Source organism: Mobula birostris, chromosome 30, assembly GCF_030028105.1.
Source record: "Mobula birostris isolate sMobBir1 chromosome 30, sMobBir1.hap1, whole genome shotgun sequence".
Classification (NCBI taxonomy): Eukaryota; Metazoa; Chordata; class Chondrichthyes; order Myliobatiformes; family Myliobatidae; genus Mobula; species Mobula birostris.
In genome coordinates, this window is record NC_092399.1 from 3,463,549 (window position 1) to 3,479,738 (window position 16,190).

The window sequence follows — 16,190 nt, forward strand, 5'->3', positions numbered from 1 at the left end:
TGGTGTCAGTGGTTGCTTAACCAGGACTTGAGATATGCACCACCCACTTCCATGGCTTCACATGTCGCTGATCGTGCGGGGGGCGGGGTGGGTTAAGCATGTGCTACACCTTGCCCAAGGGTGACCTATAGGCTAGCGGAGGGAAGGAGTGCCTTCCACCTCCTTTGGTGGAGATGTATCTCCACTCCACCATCCAATTGGAGACAATACACATCAAAATACATGAATTACACATTTACGTTAGGCAAGCCTTCCTGATAACAGTAGACAATCTCAAATAACATTCCTCTTAGACAGTCCCTTGTGACTGAAGATAGCTCACTTCCTTAGGGTCTGAGGAGGTCAATGTGGGAGTCACGTTGATGAGGAAATTGTGTGGGGAGCAGATGAATACTTTGTGAAATGGTGCTCTTTTTCCAGTGTGTTCACAATGTAGAAATTCAATGTTCATGCCATTCCACTTTCAGTGGTCATGGCCACAGATTCCTAGGGCTTAATGGGGGTGCTGCATATTCTCAAGGAAAGTTCAAGCACAACCTTGAAACTCTTTCTCTGACTGCCTGATAATCTCCTTTTAATGACAACTTGGAAGAAGTTGTCATTCTCAGGAGGATGACTTGCCATGCCCTATTTGTTGATTGAAACAAGTAGGCCACAATATTGTGAAAGTGTACTTGGTTTTCTGGTCCTCCTGATGAACTCAGATGATTTTGTGCTGGTGGCATTTTTTTCCAAAGTATGACGTAGATAGTTCACGTCCAGAAGCATATAGAAAGGAAGAGATCACTGCTGCCCAGTGCACCCTGAATTTTGTGTCTGGCCTGGCGCTATGTTTCTCAATTAAATGTAACATGAAGTGTGTGAAGTTACTAGACAGAAGGTTCTTGGGAAACTGAAAGGTCTGAAGGTAGAGTAGTCACCTGGACCAGATGATGTACACCCCAGGGTTCTGAAAGAGGTGGCTGAGGAAATTATGGAGGCATTAGTAATGGTCTTTCAAGAACCACTAGATCCTGGAATGGCTCCAAAAGTCTGGAAAATTGCAAATGTCACTCCACACTTCAAGAAGGTAGAGGGGCAGAAGAAAGGAAACTATAGGCTAGTTAGATAGACCTCAGTGGTTGGGAAGATGTTGGAGTCGATTATTAAGGATGAGGTCACAGGGTACTTGAATGCGCATGATAAAATAGGCCATAGTCAGCACGGTTTCCTTAAGGGAAAATCTTGTCTGACAAATCTGTTGGATATACCATGGTCATAGAAAGATAATTATTGCCTACATCATATGACATGGTGTATAACGAACGAACATACGTAAAGAGTGGTAGATGCTGGAATGCACTGCTAAGGAAAGTGGTGGATGCAAATATGACACCAATATTTTAGACAGGCATGTGAACAAGAAGGGAGTGGAGGGATGAGAGACAATGTGGGAGAGAACAGAGATGTGGTGGAATTCGTGCTGGGTTGGAGGCTGGCCCCTGCAGGCTGTCTCTCCCATGGGTGCTGCTCTCCAGCGCTTGTTCACAGGAAGACAATCTGGATTCGTTCACCTGCAGCTGACCTAGTGCAAGGACCTAGACCAGGATAGAAAAAGGAGAATTGTTTGATGTTGTGTACTTGGATTTTCAGAAGGCCTTTGAGAACATCCCACACATGAGTCTGTCTGACCCCATGGTATTACAGGAAAGATTCTAACATGGATAAAGCAGTGGCTTATTGGCAGGAAGTAAAGAGTGGGAATAAAGGGAGTCTTTATTAGAAGAAATGAAAGGGTTGACTATTTTCTAAATGGAGAGAAAATGCAAAGGGACTTTGGAGAACTTGTGCAGGATTCCCTAAAGGCTAACTTGTAGGTTGAGTCTGTGGGTAGAAAGGCAAATGCAATGTTAGTACTCATTCCAAGCGGACTAGAATATTAAAGCATGGAGGTAACGTTGAAACGTTATAAAGCACTGGTGTGGACTCACTTGGAGTATTGGGGTCTTATCTTCGAATGGATGAGCTGAAACTGGACAGGGTTCAAAGGAGATTTACAAAAATAATTCCAGGATTGAATGGCTTGTCATATGAAGAGTGTTTGATGGCTCTGGGCCTGTATTCACTAGAATTCAGAAGAATGAGTGATGACCTCATTGAAACCTGTCGATTGGTGAAAGGCCTTGATAGAGTGGATGTGGAGAGGATGTTTCCTATGGTGGTGGAGTCTAAGTCCAGAGGACACGGCCTCAGAATAAAGGGTTGTACTTTTAGATCGGAGTTGAGGCGGAATTTCTGTAGTCAGACGGTGGTGAATCTGCGGAATTCTTTGCCACAGGCACCTGTGGAGGTCAAACCTTTATGTATATTTGAGACAGAGGTAGATAAATTCTTGATTGATTAGGGCATGATGGGATATGGGGAGAAGGCAGGAGATTGGGGCTGAGAGGAAAGATGGATCAGCCATGATGAAATGGCAGAGCAGACTCGATGGGCCAATTGGCCTACTTCTGCTCCTATATCTTATGGTCTTAGAGAATTGCATTCTAATTAGACAGCACTTCACTCAATACATGCTGATCAATCCTTCCAGTGCAATTCAGGGTGAAGTCATTGTACCCTGCACGTGGTCATCTGTCAGTTATCAAGACTGTAAGACACAGGAGCAGAATTAGGCCCATTGGCCCATGAGTCTGCTCCACCATTTCATCATGGCTGATCCCGTTTCTCCCTCCTCAGCCCCACTCCCTGGCATTCTCCCCATAACCCTTGATGCCGTGTCCAATCAAGAGCCTATCAATCTCTGCCTTAAATGTACCCAATGACCTGGCCTCCACAGCTGCCTGTGGTAATAAATTCCACAAATTCACCACTCTCAGGCTATAGAAATTTCTCCGCATCTCTGTTTTAAAAGGATGCCTCTCTATCTTGTGGCTGCGCCCCCTTGTCATAGACTCCTCCACCATGGGAAACATCCTTTCCACATCTAGTCTTTCTAGGTCTTTCAACATTCGAAAGGTTTCAATGAGATCCCCCCTCATCTTTCTAAATTTCAGTGAGTACAGAGCCAGAGCTATCAAAACATGACCTCCTTTCATGATAATCCTTTCATTCCCAGAATCATCCTTGTGAACCTCCTCTAAACCTTCTCAAATGCCAGCACATCTTTTCTTAGATGAGGAGCCCAGAACGGTTCACAACACTCAAGCTGAGGCCTCACCAGTGCCTAATAAAGCATCGGTATCACATTCTGTTCTTGTGTTCTAGACCTCTTGAAATGAATTCTAACATTGCACCGACTCTACCTGCAAGTTAATTTGCACAAGGACTCCCAAGTTCCTTTGCATCTCAGATCTTTGGATTTTCTCCCAGTTTAGAAAATAGTCTGCCCATTTATTTCTACCTCCAAAGTTCATCACCATGTATTTTCCAACATTATATTTCATTTGCCGCTCCCTTGCCCATTCTCCTAATCTGTGTAAGTCCTTCTGCAGCCTACCTGTTTCCTAAACACTACCAACCCCTCCGCCAATCTTCGCATCATCTGCAAACTTGGCAACAAAGCCATCTATTCCATCATCCAAATCATTAATATACAGCATAAAAAGAAGCGGTCCCAGCACCGACCCCTGCAGAACACCACTACTCACTGGTAGCCAACCAAAACAGGATCCCCACTTTTATCCCCACTTGTTGCCTCCTACCAATCAGCGAATGCTCTAACCATGCCAGCAACTTTCCTGTAATACCATGGGCTCTTAAATTGGTAAGCAGCCTCATGTGTGGCACCTTGTCAAAGGCCTTCTGAAAGTCCTAATATACAACATCCACTGCATCCCCTTTATCTATCCTGTGTGTAATCTCCTCAAAGAATCCCAACAGGTCCATCAAGCACAGACTTCCTTTAAGGAAACCATGCTGACTTTGTCCGATTTTGTCCTGTGTCACCAAGTACTCCATAACCTCATCCTTATCAATCGACTCCAAAATCTTCCCAACGACCGAGGTCAGGATAAATGGTCTATAATTTTCTTTCTGCTGCCTTCCTGCTTTCTTAAAAAGTGGAGTGACATTTGCAATTTTCCAATCCTCTGGCACCATGCCAGAGTCCATACGCCAGTCTTTAATGAACTGAACATCAGCTATTTGAAGTGGAAATGCACATCATAACTCAGCCAGCCATCCAATTCTCTCACCGTCTTTGCTGCATCCTTCTCAAGAACACATGATTTTTAGGGTATTCTTCTTATAGATTTCAAAAATAAACTTTACTCATAAAAACCTTGGTAGAAATTGAAAATCAGTACAGGAACTTCTTTACTTCCCTCTGTTTGATAATGTTATAAATGAAATGCCCTGGTTAAGATTTATACTGCTATGCTGTAGGTATTTCATTCTGGCGGTTTTCTGCAAAAGCAGTGTGTCCTGCTGATAGAACGTTTTGGTTTCAGCTAGAGAGAAGAGCCCTGCTGTTCCGCTAGGAATGTTGCGTGAGCTTATCAGAATGGTAGATTCGGGAGAAACGTTTTAGATTGTTTGTGATGGACAGTGTGATTAAGAACATAAGAAATAGGAGCAGGAGTAGGCCATCTGGCCCATTGTGCCTGCTCTGCCATTCAATAAGATCATGGCTGATCTGACCATGGACTCATCTCCATTTACCTGCCTTTTCTCTTAATTCCCCCTACTATGCAAAAATCTATCCAACCTTTTCTTAAATATATTTACTGAGGTAGCCTCCACTGCTTCATTGGGCAGAGAATTCTACAGATTCACCACCCTCCTGGCGAGGGACTGCAGAGGTGATCAAAAGTGGGTGCTTGGAAAGATTAAGGACAGAACTAGCCACTCTCCTACACAGCGGAGATTGCATCTGATGTCATCTGGAGATGACACGTCGATCAATTGAGAAGGCCAGAGTCAATTATTAGAGAAGAAAAGTTTCCAGAGCTGTCAGAACCACTTCCTGCTGTCCCAGAGTCAACTCCTACAACCACCACGAAGGAGGCCCAGAACCTAAGATTGTTTCACAGCCATAAGTCTCACTTGCCAAGCAGAGTAATTCCCCTTGTCTGGAAAGACATTATCCCTCAAGAGCAAGAAATGCTCCACAGCGATTAGATATTTACGCCCGAAAGGGACAATTGAAAATTCACTGTGCTGTGGATGTCCGTATAGTAGCTGTATGATATAAAATACTGTGTATGTAAGATAACTAAGAGAATAGTACGTTACATATTTCGGTTGAGATGCGTTCTGTATCCAGTTGGAGTTTATAGCTAGGCAAACAGGAGTGTACAACCATAAACATGAGAAGGTCTGCAGATGCTGGAAATTCAAAGCAACATGCACAAAATGCTGGAGGAACTCAGCAGGTCAGGCAGCATCTATAAAAATGAATAAATCATTGATGTTTCAGGGAAAGTCCTGATGAGGTGTTTCATCCCAAAATGTCGTTTCTTCATTCACTTATATAGATGCTGCCCAACTTGCTGAGTTCCTCCAGCATTTTACGTGTGTTGCTTCAGAGAGGTGTACTTTGTTTAATATTTCAATAATATTTGAGTAATATTGTAAATACTTTGTTTGATTAAGTATTCTTTGTTGTTTATATAATTCATTACAGGTTGTATATAAAGGTATGTGAATGGCGTACATCATTATGCCACCATGTCATTTGTAAGCGCCTCACTAAGAAAAAATTAAGTAGACAAAACACATCCTCGGTCCTGTGTTTTTCTTTCAGTTAGTCTCTGGAATTACAAAACATAACACTTACCGATGGTGATTTGCTAATGGAGGTTCACCCTAGTGTCTTTATTATCACTTATCTTTCCATCAACATGGATAAACATCAGATTATCTATGTATTACCTGTTGCATTTTCTAGAATATGACTGTTTATATTTCAATTGCACATCGCGAGGTATATGACACTTGAGATCATCCTGATGTGATGTGAAAGATTGTCTTTCATAAACACAAGAGATTCTGCACTTATCCTTGCAAGCAGAACAAGTGCTACACCTCTCCCTACAATTCCTCTCTCACACCCATTCAGGGCCTCAAACAGTCCTTCCAGGTGAGGCGACACTTCACCTGTGAGTCTGTTGGGGTCATATACTGTAACCGGTGCTCAAGGTGTGACCTGCTGTATATTGGTGAAACCTCACGCAGGTTGGGAGATCGCTTCGTCAAGCATCTACGCTCCGTCCACCAGAGGAAGCAGGATCTCCCAGTGGCCACCCATTTTAATTCCACTTCCCATTCTGAGATGTCTATCCACGGCCTCCTCTGCTGTTGATGAAGCCACACTCAGGTTGGAGGAACAGCACCTTATATTCCTCTGGGTAGCCTCCAACCTGATGGGATGAACATCGATTTCTCGAACTTCTGGTAATACCCTCTCCCTTTACCATTCCCTTTCCCCTCTCTCACCTTATCTCTTTGTCTGCCCATCACCTCCCTCTGGTGTTCCATCCCGTTTTTCTTTCTTCCATGGCCTTCTGTCCTCTGCTATTATTTTACCCCTTCTGTAGCCCTGTATCTCTTTAACCAATCAACTTCCCAGCTCTTTACTTCACCCCTCCCCTCCCAGTTTCACCTATCCCCTTGTTGTCTCCCTACCTGCCCCCAACCTTTTAAATCTACCCCTCTTCTTTTTTTCTCCAGTTCTGCTGAAGGGTTTCAGCCCGAAACGTCGACTGTACTCGTTTCCATAGATGCTGCCTGGCCTGCTGAGTTCCTCCAGCATTTTGTGTGTGCTGCTTGGATTTCCAGCATCTGCAGATTTTCTTTTGCCAGATATCCGGAGTAACACACACAAAATGCTGGAGGAACTCAGCAAGTCAAAGATTGAAACATTCAATAATTCAAGGTACATTTATTATCAAAGTATGTATACAGAATACAGCTGAGATTTGTCCTCCTGTAGACAACCACGAAATAAAGAAACACCATGGAACCTACTCAAGAAAAAAAATCAAACACCCAAGACACGTGTTCTTCAGGTGATTCACCTGAACCACGGGGATTGTCCTTTCACAAAACACACAGCAAACACAGAGCAATCATTCACTGTGCAGACTGTAAATACTTGCTTAGTTTCCAAAGGCGACAGTAAATATTTCAATGTAAGATTGATATGGTTGATATATTGAATGTGGATTTATTTCTATATTCTGTTAGATTTCTGTAAAAAATATTTTTATATTTTTCAATTAGATTCTTCTGACATTAAGGACTATTTTATCTCAGCTGGATGACCCAGATCACAAAAATGATTGGTTAATATTCAACAAATCATATTTAAATGGATTCCTACTTTTTGGACACAACCTTTATTCAGTATAAATAAAAGAAAGTGGATGATTAAAATGGGAGGAGCGAAGTACACAGATCTGGTTTCCAAATTATGACGAAGAAATAGAATTTCTGAAGTCTCAAATTAAGCGAATGAGAATGTTCACTTTTCAATTCTTTGGATTTATATTTTTTGAATTCGTGGTATCAGATTTTATAATTGCTTACAAACATTATAAATATAGGTGACATATGGTTGAAGCTAGTAGCTGAAAACAGAATTTCCCTGTGGGCAACCATTTTAATTCTGATTCCCATTTTGACATGTCGGTCCTTGATCTCTGATTTTGCCATGATGAGGTCACTCTCAGGTTGGAGAAGCAACACAGTATTCTGTCTAGGTAGCCTCTAACCTGGTGGTAGGAACATTGATTTCTCCTTCCAGGAATTTACCCTGCCCCCTTCCTCCTTCTTCTATTCCCCATTCTGGCCTCTTACCTCTTCTTCTCACATCCCCTTGGTGCCCCTCCTCCTTCCCATTCTCCAATGGCCCACTCTCCTCTCCAACCCCTGACCTTTCCCCCCCACCTGGTTTCACTTATTACCTTAGAGTTAGTCCTCCCAAGCTCTTTATTCTGGCTTCTTTCCCCTTCCTTTCCAGTCCTGATGAAGGGTCTCAGCCCGAAACGTTGACTGTCTGTTCATTTCCATAGATGCTGCCTGACCTGCAGAGTTCCTCCAGCATTTTGTGTGTGAAGCTAGTAGACCCACAGCCACACACAGTCAGAGAGCCAGGATCAATCCTGACCTTCGATGCTTTCTGTGTGCAGTTTACATGTTCTTCCTGTAAACACGAGTTTTCACTGGGTGTTCTGGATTCCTCCCACATCCCAAAGATGTACTGATTGGCAGATAATTGGCCCCACTGTAAATTGTTCTTAATGTGTAGGTCAGTGGTCCCCCGATACATTGCCGCGAAGAATGCAGCGGTGCAGTGGTAGTCGGAATGCACCCAGCACATCCTTAAGAAAAAAGCCGAAATAAAGAAGCTAATTAATTAGATGCCGCACGGCATGGGCCGACGTTTACGTGACGGGCGGCACCTAATTAATTAGCTTGTTTATTTTGGCTTCGCGCAATGTATTGGTCCGCGGCCCGGAGGTTGGGGACCACTGGTGTAGGTGAATGGTAGAAGTGGGGCGAAGGTGGGATTGCTGAATCAGGTTTAATATCACTGGCATTTGTCTTAAAATTTGTTAACTTTGTGGCAGCAGTACATTGCAATACATAATAATACAAAAATCTTAATTGCAGTAAATATATATATATATAACAGACATCCTACCCTGCAAAAAATCTCATTTCAGGGAGGTAGCACCCCTGCCCCCCGCAACCCCATATCCCACCCCCACTTCCCCCCACGGTCGACCTTCAAGGGTATATGTAATACTTTGTTTAGTGATTTTGTCTAATCTGTAAACCAAGTTGGGTATATGCAGAAAATGTGACATTAAATTATGTACTTATATTATCACGTTTATTCTATTACAACTTTAAGCAAGTCTACAGGGAGTTTGGCCTCATCACGTAGGACAACAATAGCATAGCTCCTTAGCAGCAAGCCAGCTAGTTTAAATAACGTTAGTTATGCTATTGAACGAATGACACCTGTTAAACTCACCTCAACATGTCTTTTACATTTTAACCCACCATGGGCAATAGAAAAGTCACTGTTGCAAACAGTGCAGTGAGCAACACTGTCATTATTTTTGAGGTCGACTGTAAAGCCCGCCCACAGAGAAAACTGATAGGTCTACTTAGCAGGGGTCCCCAACCTTTTTTGCACCGCAGACCGGCCAACCGGGGGGGGGGGGCGAGGGGGTGGTGGTGTTAATCACGACTGGAATATAGGTGATAAGTCAACTATAAGTCACTTGTAAGTGGCTAATACACTCAATTTCATTTCTAAAAGGGTTTATCTAACAAATTTAATATTAAACACACAGCACATATTTTCCTCGCATGAATATAGTTATAAGTCAATAGTATCATAACATTTTATGTAACGTTTGGATATTAAACACACAGCGCATATTTTCTTCGTACAAACATATAAAATCATTGCAACACACCAATATCGCTGAATCAGTGGGAACCCTGGGCTTGTTTCCCTGCAACAAGACGGTACCACCAAGGGGTGATGGGAGACAGCGATACTCGAAGGGGGTTCCCTATGTCCAGTCTATTCCGCAATTTAGTTTTCGTTGCATTCATTGCAGAAAACTCCGCTTCGCAGAGATATGGAAGCAACGTTCTCAGTGCTTCCATGGCTATCTCAGGATATTCTGCCTTGACTTTGATCCAGAATGCCGGCAGAAATGTTATGTCAAACATACTTTTCAGCCCGCCATCATTTGCAAGCTCGAGGAGTTGATCTTCCCGCGCTGACATGGATGACGCGTGCGTAATTCCCTCGTGTGCGTTCAAGTTCAACAGTGGGCGTGACAGGGAGTGAGGAAAGGTGCAGTTGACTCATATCGCCAAATCATATTGTTTCCTTTGCGGCCCGGTGGTTGGGGACCATGCTTAGCACGAAGAGAGACCAATCAGGATGCTCCCTCTCCCTCTCTCTCTCAAAAAAAATCAATTTCCGGGATATTGTACATAATTTCTGGGTGTCAGGGAGCCGCTATCAATATGCGGGAGACTCCCGGAACTTCCGGGAGAGGTGAGATGTCTGATATAATATAAGTTAAATAGCTGATGGGACTGAGAGGAAAATTTAAATACATGGAACTGACTGGTGAGGGATTAGTGTAAATGAGTGGATAATGGCTGGGGCAGCTTAGTGGACTGAAGGAACTGAAAAAGTTCAAAGTACAAAGTACATATACATTATACAACCTTGAGATTTGTCTCCTTATAGGCTGCCACAGAACAAGAAACCCAAAAGAACTCATTAAAAAAAGACCAACAAACATCCAATGTGCAAAGAAAGAAAAAACAAATCATGCAAACAGCAGGAGCAAGCAAACAGCATTCAGAACGAAAGCCAGTCCTCAGACACGGAGCCTGGAGCAGCTGGTGCAGGCCCATGGCCTCAGACTCACCTCATCACACAGCAAAGCAAAATGTCACGAAGCCTGGAAAAGCTGGAACTGGACAAATTCCACATCGTACCTCTGAAACTCTCCAACTCTTTGAAACATTGCTAATGCACACATATGTTTAGCAGGCTAATGCTTCAATATCGTTCAAGGACATAACCAACCTTTTCAGCTTCCTAGTCTAACTCACTGCATTGAATTAAATTCAGACAAGAAGCGCTTGACATTTCATCAGTTGTGTTTTTTTATTTGAGATGGAATGATTTGCAGTGGGTTACAAATAGAATCAGTGCCTCTGGCCTTTGTGCATGAGACCATAAGAGCAGAATTAGGCCATTTTGCCCATCTGCTCTTCTATTCCATCATGGCTGACTTACATCATCCTCCTGCCTTCTCCCAGTAACATTTGACACCCTGACTAATCAGTCCTAATGACAGATCTTGCCATGAAATGTCCTCTCCTTAGATGCTGCCTGTGTGATTCACTTCAGATTTCCAGGATCTGCAGAATCTTTTGTGCTTAGTAATAAAAACCTTGTATCCTCACTATCTCAGTATATCAATGCTATGACAACTTTGACCACGTTCCTCTACACTAGACATTTTTTAAAAATTGAGTTTTTGCTTCTATAATTACATTTAATTCATTTTTTTTCCTGAAAAATGTTGTGTCGCGGATGCCCTGTGCCTTTGATGTTGCTGCAAGTAAGATTTTCACTGCACCCATGCATAGATATGTTTGTGCATATAACAATCAACTAGACTTAGAATTCTTCAAATGGTTCAAGTCCTTATCTTGAGCATTTTGGAAGTACCTTCACCTCACGGACTCACTGGTTGATGAAATCCATCTCTGTATGTATGTGCAAGGCAGCCTTGTCAGTAGCACCCACTTCCTGAAAGTGAATAAGGAAAAATTGTAACATCATTTTGAGTCCAGAATTAATACCCTTCCAATATTTGCAACATTTTTTGATGAAACTAATATCATTGACCACTAATTGAATTGCTCAATCCATGCCTATTATGATTATTGATCTACTCACGTGATTGAATTCTGTAATTTGGTCTAGCTATGAGGGTAAAGTAACTGAAACGTTGGTGGCTCAATGAAATATGGTGAGAGTGGTCATGAATTATGAATGGCTAGCTGATGTAATTCTCTTTCTCTCCATTAACTGCAAAAGCCAGCATCGAGATTTCCTGCCAGAGTTCTTTCTGTGGGTCCCTGTGGGAGCTCCAGACGATTTTCTGACTCATGTCTGAGACCTGGAAGAAATTAAGTGCATGCAAATTATACACTGAGTGACTACTTTATTCGATACACCTGTACACCTGAGTGACAACTTTATTAGATACACCTGGAAACTGAGTGACAACTTTATTAGATACACCTGGAAACTGAGTGACTACTTTATTCAGTACACCTGTACACCTGAGTGACAACTTTATTAGATACACCTGGAAACTGAGTGACAACTTTATTGGATACACCTGCTCATTAATGCAAATACACATCTAATCAGCCAATCATAAAAAACTATAAATTACAATAAGAAATACACATACAGTACTGTGCACATATATACTTTTGCATAATACTGTATTTGTCAACATGGAGCGGAGAGTGAGGCAAGGTAATCTGATTCTAAGATTCCAAACAACAGAATGTCCCTCTGGTGCTTCCTGCTCCCTCCTCTCTCCCCTCCCCTTTTTCCAACCATGATTCCCCTTCCCTGCTCCCTTCCCACTCTCAGGACCCATATCAGGATCAAGTTTATCATCACGCACAAATGACATGCTTTTTTGGCAGCAGCGGTACAGTGCAATACATAAAATTACTATAATACTGTGTAAAAGTCTGATACTCTAGCTATATATATGTACCTAAGACTTTTGCACAGTACTGCAAATAAATTAGATAAGTAATGTAAAAAGTGCGACACAGATATCAAATACAGAATAGCAATGGCGAAAGAAGCTTTCCAAAAAATGAAGACCATATTAACAGACAGAAAGATGAGCACGTACACTAAAAACAGAATACTGCAGTGCTACATTTATTCTATCCTGATTTATGGAAGTGAATGCTGGACCATTTCTCCAGCAATGGAAAAGAGACTAGAAGCAGCTGAATTATGGTTCTACAGGAGAATGTTAAAGATATCATGGACCACACACACATCAAATGAAGAAGTTCTCAGAAGAGCCCAAGCAGCTTGATCACTCATACTAACAATAAGAGAAAGACAACTCAGATTCCTAGGACACATCATGCGGAAAGATGAACTAGAAAAACTCATGCTCTCTGGAAAGATTGAGGGGAGTAAACCCAGAGGAAGACTTCGGCTTATGTACATCAAAAGCATAGCCAGGTGGCTGCACATCGAGGAAATGGAACTCATCCAAAAAACGAAGGATAGATCTATATGGAAAACCATGGTCACCAAAGTCCACATTGGATACGGTACCTAGACAGACAGACAGTGTAAAAAGAGACCAGTCAGGGTACTAGCCTTGAACTGAACCCCCAAACCTGGAGGACCAGAGGACCAGTGGTCCAGTTCTAGCCTTTGTTCTGCTTGTCTTGCCAAACCAGTGTTTAAGAAACCCCCGATCACGTGATAAAGGGAATTAGTGATGGAGAATTAATGTCAAAAGCAGCGATCACCATGTACTTGCCCCTGAAAATCAAGGCTCTATGAGAAGGAACCAATTGTTTTTCTTTAACTTATTGCCATGAACTTTCACATCCTGGGAATTTTTCTTTCTCTCTACAAATTGACTAAACTATCTGAAAACAGATATGTTCTCCGTGAAGAACGGTTAGAGTACATCGAGTAATTTATTGCTATTTGCTGATTACATAATAATAAAAAAAATGAAAAATTACAATAAATTAAATAAGTAGTGAAAAAAAGGGGAAAACAGTGAGGACGTGTTCATGGGTTCATTGTCCATTCGAAAACCTGATGGCAGAAGCGAGGAAGCTGTTCCTCAAACATTGAGTGTGTGTCTTCGGGGCCTGTAGCTCCTCCCTGATGAGAGGAGAGCATGTCCTGGAATCAATAGCAAATGTCAATAGAATCAATGCCAACAGAAAAGATAAGCAGACTTTGCTCAATGTCCAAGACACATTTATGTCATTGAGATTGTTCAAGGTTACAGACTGATGTACTGACCCACACTGGCCTATCCTTTGATCTGTGCTCAGTCAGGTGGTTGCTTCAGTCAAATAAGATAAGGGTTTGGTGAGGTGATTGGGGAAGGAGGGGGAAAAATTATCTGATTGCCAATATGTTGGTACCTGGTGGGATGTGTATTTATTTATTCATTTAGTGCAGAGGTGGCTCTTCCTGCCCTTCGAGACATGCTGACCCAGCAACCACACAACCCCATAACCCCAGTTCAACCCTAACCTGATCACAGGACAATTTACAATGATCAGTTTAATTACCCAGCAAGTCTTTGGACTGTGGGAGGATACTGAAGCACCCAGAGAAAACCCACGTACTACACGGGCAGGACCTACGGAAATCCTTACAGAACGGCACTGGAATTGAACTCCAATATCTGGAATGTCCGAGCTGTAATAGCATCGCACTACCGTACCACTTATGTTTAGTGAGCCCTCTGTTGGCCAAGGTCGACATGGATGTTGCATCCCAGCTGTAGAAGTCGATCTCCAAGCCAGTACACGCAGCAGGGCAGTACGACATGGAGAGCAAACTGTTGCCCATGTAGCGGGCACCCCCTCTCCACACAGTTGACAAATCCACAGGAACGGCAAAAACCGATGCTGCTTGGCACGAGTGGCATCACGGGAGTTGACCTTGGGCTACTCCAATTCTGGTTTTTATTCACGGTTCACTCCCGAAGCCTTCCTCACCAGGCAGCGGAAGTTCGAGATCAGAGTTTTCCTTCTAGATGAGCTGCCAACCATGGCTGACAAGCCCCATCTGCCTGAGCACTTGTGTTAGATTATTAACTAATCTGAAACTGTCAAACATATTGATGTCATTTGGATACAGGAATTGAATTACGTCATTATTATTTTAGCCTAAACCCTCATATGGTCGTCAGCTCCGGAATTATGCCATGATATCATTTTTCTGCACGGGATGCAAGCACAGAGGCCTGATTCTGATAAACTGACCATTTTCTTTCTCTGATTATTCATCATCAACTTTACAGGCTACTCAGTCAGCTGCCATTCCCATCGCAGTACCTGTGAGTTTTTCTGGATGAAATTTTCGTAGCTTGAATCTGATGTTGGGTCTCGTGCCACTCAGCAGCAGTCTTGTGCCGGTGTCATTTCATATTGGATGCCCACCGACCTGTGGGGACAGGTTAATGGGACTCCATTGGGAATTCTGAAATGAAGGTTTTTCTTTCCCACCGATACAGGAGCCTGAAGACACACACTCGACGTTTCCGAAACTGCTTGATCCCTCTGTCATCTGATTTCTGAATGGACATTGAACCCATGAATACTACCTCACTCGATGTTTTGTTTTTCCCCATATTTTGCACCACTTATTTAATTTAATCCTGTTTTTATATATACTTCTTATAGTGGGTAATTTTTATCCTTATGTATTGTACTGTACTGCTGCTGTAAAACAACAAATTTCATGATAGATGCCAGTGATATTAAACCAGAGTAACACACACAAAACGCTGGAGGAACTCAGCAAGTCAGGCAGCATCTACAGAAATGAATAAACAGTCAACGTTTTTGGCCAAGACCCTTCATCAGGACCAAGTCTGATTCTGAGTTGCACATGCCCACAGAAGTATAAGATTAGAACCTAATTTTCAACCTTACTGATTTATCTCTCCAGATCAGAGCCAAAGAGCTGATGATAAAGCTGGAGCAGCCCCAAAACATTAACATGATGACGTGGCTTCACTCTTCGATACACACGGAATGCTTCAAGGGGTGACTCTAATGTATGTATGTATAATGTGTGTATGTATATAGAAACATAGAAAATAGGTGCAGGAGTAGGCCATTTGGCCCTTCGAGCCTGCACCACCATTCAGTATGATCATGGCTGATCATCCAACTCAGAACCCTGCACCAGCCTTCCCTCCATACCCCCTGATCCCTTTAGCCACAAGGGCCATATCTAACTCCCTCTTAAATATAGCCAATGAACTGGCCTCAACTGTTTCCTGTGGCAGAGAATTCCACAGATTCACCACTCTCTGTGTGAAGAAGTTTTTCCTCATCTCAGTCCTAAAAGGCTTCCCCTTTATCCTCAAACTGTGGCCCCTCGTTCTGGACTTCCCCAACATCGGGAACAATCTTCCTGCATCTAGCCTGTCCAATCCCTTTAGGATTTTATACGTTCCAATCAGATCCCCCCTCAATCTTCTAAATTCCAATGAGTATAAGCCTAGTTCATCCAGTCTTTCATCATATGAAAGTCCTGCCATCCCAAGAATCAATCTGGTGAACCTTCTTTGTACTCCCTCTATGGCAAGGATGTCTTTCCTCAGATTAGGGGAAATCCTCATATATATCCACACATGAGGAAAAGGGGGCTATATTATGTTGGAGACAGATACAAGAGGATAGCAAAGGCCACAAAGTGACGTATTAATCTAGAGCCATCACAAGTCTTTGAAAGTTATACTTTGGCATTTACAAGCAAAGGCTAGAGGATATAGTTGGCGAAGACTGGTTAAAGGGGCAATCTTCTGACTTGTTAGATGATTTGTAGGATATCCAGATTGGCAAATGAGATAATTCCGGTGGGAAAGCTTGATATTTGGATTTACTTTTCAAGGGAGCAT

General features: G+C 42.6%; 1 long non-coding RNA gene across 1 annotated transcript in view; it reads left to right on the plus strand.

The window, feature by feature from the left end:
• Nucleotides 1-10,858, plus strand: part of LOC140190558 (uncharacterized) — a 50,316-nt gene extending 39,458 nt beyond the window's left edge. Inside the window, exon 3 of the long non-coding RNA XR_011883633.1 lies at nucleotides 10,208-10,858. This is a non-coding gene — a long non-coding RNA (uncharacterized lncRNA). The remainder of the gene's footprint in view (nucleotides 1-10,207) is intronic.
• The last annotated feature ends 5,332 nt before the right edge of the window (nucleotides 10,859-16,190 follow it).